Source organism: Arachis hypogaea, chromosome 16, assembly GCF_003086295.3.
Source record: "Arachis hypogaea cultivar Tifrunner chromosome 16, arahy.Tifrunner.gnm2.J5K5, whole genome shotgun sequence".
NCBI lineage: Eukaryota > Viridiplantae > Streptophyta > Magnoliopsida > Fabales > Fabaceae > Arachis > Arachis hypogaea.
This window is the reverse complement of record NC_092051.1, coordinates 23591877-23600196: the sequence shown is the minus strand read 5'-3', so window position 1 is coordinate 23600196 and position 8320 is coordinate 23591877. Positions and strand designations below refer to the sequence as shown.

Sequence of the window (8320 nt, the reverse complement as noted above, 5' to 3'; positions counted from 1 at the left end):
GATAGGAAGCAGTCATTGGCAAGGGTGATGCCTCCAGACGATTAGCCATGCAGTGACAGCGCATCGGACCATTTTCCAGAGAGGATTAAAAGTAGCCATTGACAACGGTGATGTCCTTACATAAAGCCAGCCATGGAAAGGAGTAGGATTGATTGGATGAAGACAGCAGGAAAGCAGAGGTTCAGAGGAACGAAAGCATCTCTATGCGCTTATCTGAAATTCTCACCAATGATTTACATAAGTATTTCTATCCTTATTTTATTATATAAATTTTGAAAACTCCATAACTATTTGATATCCGCCTGACTGAGATTTACAAGGTGACCATAGCTTGCTTCATACCAACAATCTCCGTGGGATCGACCCTTACTCACGTAAGGTTTATTACTTGGACGACCCAGTGCACTTGCTGGTTAGTTGTATCGAAGTTGTGAATGAAAAACGATTTATTAAGACATGCGTATAGAGTTTCTGCCGCCGTTGCCTGAGATCACAATTTCGTGCACCAGTAACGTATTTCTGGCGTTCAACTCTGGCTTGTGACGTGTTTCTGGCGTTTAACTCCAGACAGCAGCGTAGAACTGGCGTTCAACGCACTTTTACGTCATCTAAACTCGGCCAAAGTATAGACTATTATATATTTCTGGAAAGCCCTGGATGTCTACTTTCCAACGCAATTGGAAGCACGCCATTTTGAGTTATGTAGCTCCAGAAAATCCACTTTGAGTGCAGGGAGGTCAGAATCCAACAGCATCAGCAGTCCTTCTTCAACCTCTGAATCTGATTTTTGCTCAAGTCCCTCAATTTTAGCCAGAAAATACCTGAAATCACAGAAAAACACACAAACTCATAGTAAAGTCCAGAAATGTGAATTTAACATAAAAACTAATGAAAACATCCCTAAAAGTAACTAAATTCTACTAAAAACATACTAAAAACAATGCCAAAAAGCGTATAAATTATCCGCTCATCACAACACCAAACTTAAATTGTTGCTTGTCCCCAAGCAACCGAAAATCAAATAGGATAAAAAGCAAAGAATATACTATAAATTCCAAACTATCAATGAAACATAGCTCCAATCAGATGAGCAGGACTTGTAGCTTTTTGCCTCTTGAATAGTTTTGGCATCTCACTTTATCCATTGAAGTTCAGAATGATTGGCATCTATAGGAACTCAGAGTTTAGATAGTGTTATTGATTCTCCTAGTTCAGTATGATGATTCTTGAACACAGCTATTTTCTGAGTCTTGGCCGTGGCCCTAAGCACTTTGTTTTCCAGTATTACCACCGGATACATAAATGCCACAGACACATAATTGGGTGAACCTTTTCAGATTGTGACTCAGCTTTTCTGAAGTCCCCAATTAGAGGTGTCCAGCGTTCTTAAGAACACTCTTCTTTTGCTTTGGACCTTGACTTTAACCGCTCAGTCTCAAGTTTTCACTTGACACCTTCACGCCACAAGCACATGGTTAGGGACAGCTTGGTTTAGCCGCTTAGGCCAGGATTTTATTCCTTTAGGCCCTCCTATCCACTGATGCTCAAAGCCTTGGGATCCTTTTTATTTACCCTTGCCTTTTGGTTTTAAGGGTTATTGCCTTTTTGCTCATGCCTCTTGGTTTTAAGAGCTTTTGGCTTTTTCTGCTTGCTTTTTCTCTCTTTTTTTTCTATTTTTTTTTGCTATTTTTTTTCTGCAAGCTTTGTTCTTTGCTGCTTTTTCTTGCTTCAAGAATCATTTTTATGATTTTTAGATTATCAAATAACATGTCTCCTTGTCATCATTCTTTCAAGAGCCAACATATTTAACATTCTTAAACAACAACTTCAAAAGACATATGCACTGTTCAAGCATTCATTCAGAAAACAAGAAGCATTGTCACCACATCAATATAATTAAACTAAGTTCAAGGATAAATTCGAAACTCATGTACTTCTTGTTCTTTTGAATTAAACAGTTTTCATTTAAGAGAGGTGATGGATTCATAGGACATTCATAACTTTAAGAAAAAGTTACTAAATACTAATGATCATGTAATGAGGACACAAACATGGATAAGCACTTAACATAGAGAAAACGAAAAACAGAGAATGTAAGAACAAGGAATGAGTCCACCTTAGTGATGGTGGCGTTTCCTTCTTGAGGAACCAATGATGTCCTTGAGCTCTTCTATGTCTCTTCCTTGTCTTTGTTGCTCCTCCCTCATTGCTTTTTGATATTCTCTAATTTCATGAAGGATGATGGAGTGCTCTTGATGTTCCACCCTTAATTGTCCCATGTTGGAACTTAATTCTCCTAGGGAGGTGTTGATTTGCTCCCAATAGTTTTGTGGAGGAAGATGCATTTGAGGCATCTCCGGGATCTCATGGTGATGAGCTTCATGCGTCTCTTGAGATCCATGAATGGGCTCTCTTGCTTGCTCCATCCTTTTCTTAGTGATGGGCTTCTCTTCCTCAATGGAAATGTCTCCTTCTATGAAAGCTCCAACTGAGTAACATAGATGGCAAATAAGATGAGGAAAAGCTAGCCTTGCCCAAGAAGAGGGCTTTTCGGCTATTTTGTAGAGTTCAAGGGAGATGACTTCATGAACTTCTACTTCCTCTCCAATCATGATGCTATGGATCATGATGGTCCGATCCACAGTAACTTCAGATCGGTTGCTAGTGGGGATGATGGAGCGTTGTATGAACTCTAACCATCCTCTAGTTACAGGCTTGAGGTCCAGTCTTCTTAGTTGAACCGGCTTGCCTTTGGAGTCAATCTTCCATTGAGCTCCTTCCACACATATGTCCATGAGGACTTGGTCCAACCTTTGATTAAAGTTGACCCTTCTAGTGTAGGGGCGTGCATCTCCTTGCATCATAGGCAAGTTAAACGCCAACCTCACATTTTCCGGACTAAAATCTAAGTATTTTCCCCGAACCATTGTAATATAATTCTTTGGATTCGGGTTCTTACTTTGATCATGGTTCCTAGTGATCCATGCATTGGCATAGAACTCTTGAACCATTAGGATGCCGACTTGTTGGATGGGGTTTGTTAGAATTTCTCAACCTCTTCTTTGGATTTCATGTCGGATCTCCGGATACTCATTTCTTTTGAGCTTGAAAGGGACCTCGGGAATCACCTTCTTCTTGGCCACAACATCATAGAAGTGGTCTTGATGAGCTTTGGAGATGAATCTTTCCATCTCCCATGACTCGGAGGTGGAAGCTTTTGTCTTCCCTTTCCCTTTTCTAGAGGATTCTCCGGTCTTGGGTGCCATCAATGGTAATGGAAAAAACAAAAAGCTTATGCTTTTACCACACCAAACTTAGAATATTGCTCTCCCTCGAGCAAGAGAAGAAAGAATAGATGAAGAAGAAGAAGAAAATATGGAGGAGAGGGGGGAGGGGTGTATTCGGCCATAAGGGTGGTTTTGGGTGGAAAATTGATTTTGAATTTTGAAGGTAGGTGGGGTTTATGAGGTAGGTTTATGGGGAAGAGTGGATGGATGTGAGGGGTGAAGTGGTGATAGGGAAGAGAGATTGAGGTGATTGGTGAAGAGTTTTGGGGAAGAGTGTTTATGGGATTGTGTGAAAGAGGGGTGAGAATAAGTGAGTGGAGGTGGGTGGGGATCCTGTGGGGTCCACAGATCCTGAGGTGTTCAAGGATTTACAACCTTGCACCAAATTAGGCATGCAAAATGCCCTTGCATACAATTCTGGGCGTTCAGCGCCAGATTGGTGCTTGTTTTGGGCGTTGAACGCCCATTTGTTGCCCATTTCTGGCGTTGAACGCCAGAACCATGCTTGTTCTGGGCGTTCAGCGCCAGCTCTTCTCCAGGGTGCAATTCTGGCATTCAAACGCCCAGATGCTGCCCATTTTGGGTGTTCAGCGCCAGAACCATGCTCTGTTCTGGCGTTGAACGCCAGCCAGATGCTTCTTACTGGCATTTAAACGCCAGTAAGTTCTTCCTCCAGGGTGTGATTTTTCTTCTGCTGTTTTTGATTCCGTTTTCAATTTTATATTTATTTGTGACTCCACATGATCATGAACCTAATAAAACATGAAAAAACAAGAAAAATAAAATTAGATAAATAAAAATTGGGTTGCCTCCCAACAAGCGCTTCTTTAATGTCAATAGCTTGACAGTGGGCTCTCATGGAGCCTCACAAATGTTCAGAGCATTGTTGAGACTTCCCAACACCAAACTTAGAGTTTGGATATGGGAGTTTAACACCAAACTTAGAGTTTGGTTGTGGCCTCCCAACACCAAACTTAGAGTTTGACTGTGGGGGCTCTGGTTGACTCTGTTTTGAGAGAAGCTTACTGTGCCTCTTTTCCATGTTTACAGAAGGGTAACCTTGAGTTGTAAACACAAGGGAGTCCTCATTCAATTGAAGGACTAATTCACCTCTGTCAACATCAATCACAGCTCTTGCTGTGGCTAGGAAAGGTCTTCCAAGGATGATGGATTCATCCTCATCCTTCCCAGTATCAAGGATTATGAAATCAGTAGGGATGTAAAGGCCTTCAACCTTTACTAACACGTCCTCTACTTGTCCATAAGCCTATTTTCTTGAATTGTGTGCCATTTCTAATGAGATTTTAGTAGCTTGCACCCCAAAGATTCCCAGTTTCTCTATTACAGAGATGAGCATGAGGTTTATCCCTGAACCAAGGTCACACAGAGCCTTTTCAAAGATCATGTTGCCTATGGTACAAGGTATTACGAACTTTCCAGGATCCTGTTTCTTCTGAGGCAATGTCAGTTGATCCAGATCACTTAGTTCATTGGTGAACAAGGGAGGTTCATCCTCCCAAGTCTCAATACCAAATAATTTGGCATTCAGCTTCATGATTGCACCAAGGTACTTGGCAACTTGCTCTTCAGTAACATCCTCATTTTCTTCAGAAGAGGAATACTCATCAGAGCTTATGAAGGGCATAAGGAGGTTTAATAGAATCTTTATGGTCTCTAGATGAGTCTTAGATTCCTTTGGTTCCTCAAAGGGAAACTCCTTATTGATCACTGGACGTCCCAGGAGGTCTTCCTCACTGGGATTTATGTCCTCAACCTCCCTTACAGGTTCGGCCATGGTGGTAATGTCAATGGCCTTGCACTCTCCTTTTGGATTTTCTTCTGTATTACTTGGGAGAGTATTAGGAGGGATTTCAGTGATCCTTTTACTCAGCTAACCCACTTGTGCCTCCAAATTTCTAATGGAGGACCTTGTTTCATTCATGAAACTTACCGTGGCCTTAGATAGATCAGAGACTAAGTTTGCTAAATTAGAGGTATTTTGTTCAGAGTTCTCTGTCTGTTGCTGAGTGGATGATGGAAAAGGTTTACTATTGTTAAACCTATTTCTTCCACCATTATTAAAGCCTTGTTGAGGCTTTTGTTGATCCTTCCATGAGAGATTTGGGTGATTTCTCCATGAGGGGTTATAGGTGTTTCCATAAGGTTCACCCATGTAATTCACCTCTGCTATTGCAGGATTTTCAGGATCATAAGCTTCTTCTTCAGAAGATGCCTCTTGAGTATTGTTGGATGCAGCTTGCATTCCATTCAGACTCTGAGAAATCAAATTGACTTGCTGAGTCAATATTTTATTCTGAGCCAGTATGGCATTCAGAGTATCAATTTCAAGAACTCCCTTCTTCATAGGCGTCCCATTACTCACAGGATTCCTCTTAGAAGTGTACATGAACTGGTTATTAGCAACCATGTCAATGAGTTCTTGAGCTTCTGCAGGCGTTTTCTTTAGGTGAATGGATCCACCTGCAGAAGTATCCAATGACATTTTAGCCAATTCAGATAGACCATCATAGAATATATCCAGGATGGTCCATTCTGAAAGCATGTCAGAAGGACACTTTTTGGTCAGTTCTTTGTATCTCTCCCAAGCTTCATAGATGGATTCACCTTCTTTCTGTCTGAAGGTCTGAACATCCACTCTAAGCTTACTCAGCTTTTGAGGAGGAAAGAACTTGGCTAAAAAAGCCTTGACCAGCTTATCCCAAGAGTTCAGGCTATCCTTAGGTTGAGAGTCCAACCATATTCTAGCTCTGTCTCTCACAGCAAAAGGGAAAAGCATGAGCCTGTAGACTTCAGGATCTACTCCATTAGTCTTAACAGTATCACAGATCTGCAAGAATTCAGTTAAGAACTGAAAAGGATCTTCAGATGGAAGTCCATGAAACTTGCAGTTCTGCTTCATCAGAGAAACTAATTGAGGTTTCAGCTCAAAATTGTTTGCTCCAATGGCAGGAATGGAGATGCTTCTTCCATGTAAATTGGAATTAGGTGCAGTAAAGTCACCAAGCATCCTCCTTGCATTATTATTATTTTCGGCTGCCATCTCCTCTTTCTGTTCGAAAATTTCTGAAAGGTGCTTGCTGGATTGTTGTAATTTAGCTTCTCTTAGTTTCCTCTTCAGAGCCCTTTCAGGTTCTGGATCTGCTTCAACAAGAATGTTCTTGTCCTTGCTCCTGCTCATATGAAAAAAAAAGGACAGAAAAATAATAATAATAATAGGGGTCCTTTTTACCACAGTATAGAGGTCCCTGTGTGAGTAGAAGAAAAGAAGAAGAAAAAAATTCGAACACAGATGGAAGAGGGGGTTTGAATTTGGGTGAGATGAAGTGTTAGTAGATGAATAAATAAATAGAAGGAGATAAGAGAGAGAGAGAATTTTCGAAAATAATTTTTGAAAAAGAGTTAGTGATTTTCGAAAATAGTTTTTGAAAAAGGTTAGTAATTTTCGAGAATTAAAATAAAAAATTAAAATAATTAGTTAATTAAAAAGAAATTTTGAAAAAGAGGGAAGATATTTTCGAAAATTAGAGAGAGAGAGTTAGTTAGGTAGTTTTGAAAAAGATAAGAAACAAACAAAAAGTTAGTTAGTTAGTTGAAACAAATTTTGAAAATCAATTTTGAAAAGATAAGAAGATAAGAAGTTAGAAAGGATATTTTAAAATCAAATTTTGAAAAAGATAAGATAAAGAGATATTTTTGAAAAGATATGATTGAATTTAGTTTTGAAAAAGATTTGATTTTTAAAATCACAATTAATGACTTGATTCACAAGAAATCACAAGATATGATTTTAGAACTCAAAGTTTGAATCTTTCTTAACAAGCAAGTAACAAACTTGAAATTTTTGAATCAAAACATTAATTGATGATGTTATTTTTGAAAATTAGGAGATAAAGATAAGAAAAATATTTTTGAAAAATATTTTTAAAATTTTCGAAAATAAATAAGAAAAATGAAAAAGATTTGATTTTGAAAAAGATTTTGAAAAAGATAAGATTTTTTAAATTGAAAATTTGATTTGACTCATAAAAACAACTAGATTTTAAAAAGTTTTGAAAAAGTCAACTCAAATTTTTGAAATTTATGAGTGAAAAAGGGAAAGATATATTTTTTTTATTTTTGAATTTTTAATGATGAGAGGAAAAAACATGAAAAAGACTCAATGCATGAAAATTTTGGATAAAAACAATGAAAGCATGCAAGAATGCTATGAATGTCAAGATGAACACCAAGAATACTTTGAATGTCAAGATGAACATCAAGAACTTATTTTTGAAAAATTTTTAATGCAAAGAAAACATGCAAGATACCAAACTTAAAAATTTTTCATGTATAGACACTATGAATGCAAGAATGCATATGAAAAACAAGAAAAGACACAAAACATGAAAACATCAAGATCAAACAAGAAGACTTACCAAGAATAACTTGAAGATCATGAAGAACACTATGAATGCATGAATTTTTCGAAAAATGCAAGATGGATATGCAATTGACACCAAACTTTCAACTTGACTCAAGACTCAAACAAGAAACATGAAATATTTTTTATTTTTATGATTTTTTTATTTTTTTGGATTTTTGTATATTTTTTTTCGAAAAAACATATAGGAAAAAGGAAATAAGGATTTTAAAATTTTTAATATGAATTCCAGGAATCTTGTACTCTTAGTCTAAAGCTCCAATCTGAGGGTTAGGCATGGCTTAATAGCCAGCCAAGCTTTAGAAAATATTGATGCTTTCCATGTATAGAGCAACTAAGTGTGTGAGAATCAACAAGCTCTTGTGATGATAAGTTGAAACCCCAGTCCAAAAGATTAGACATGGCTTACAGCCAGCCAAGATTCAACAAATCATCATGAAACACTAGAATTCATTCTTAAAAATTCTGAAGAAAAATATATTTTTTGAAAACATTTTTTTTTCGAAAACAAAGGAGAAAGTTTTGAAAGGTTTTTGAAAAATTTTTGAAAATAAAACAAAAAGAAAATTACCTAATCTGAGCAACAAGATGA

The 8320-nt window shown here is 37.8% G+C and overlaps 1 non-coding gene across 1 annotated transcript; it reads left to right on the top strand.

The window, feature by feature from the left end:
• The first annotated feature begins 5844 nt into the window (after positions 1 to 5844).
• Positions 5845 to 5952, top strand: LOC112760288 (small nucleolar RNA R71). Its single transcript, XR_003180736.1, has one exon. It is a non-coding gene; the product is annotated as a small nucleolar RNA R71 (small nucleolar RNA).
• The last annotated feature ends 2368 nt before the right edge of the window (positions 5953 to 8320 follow it).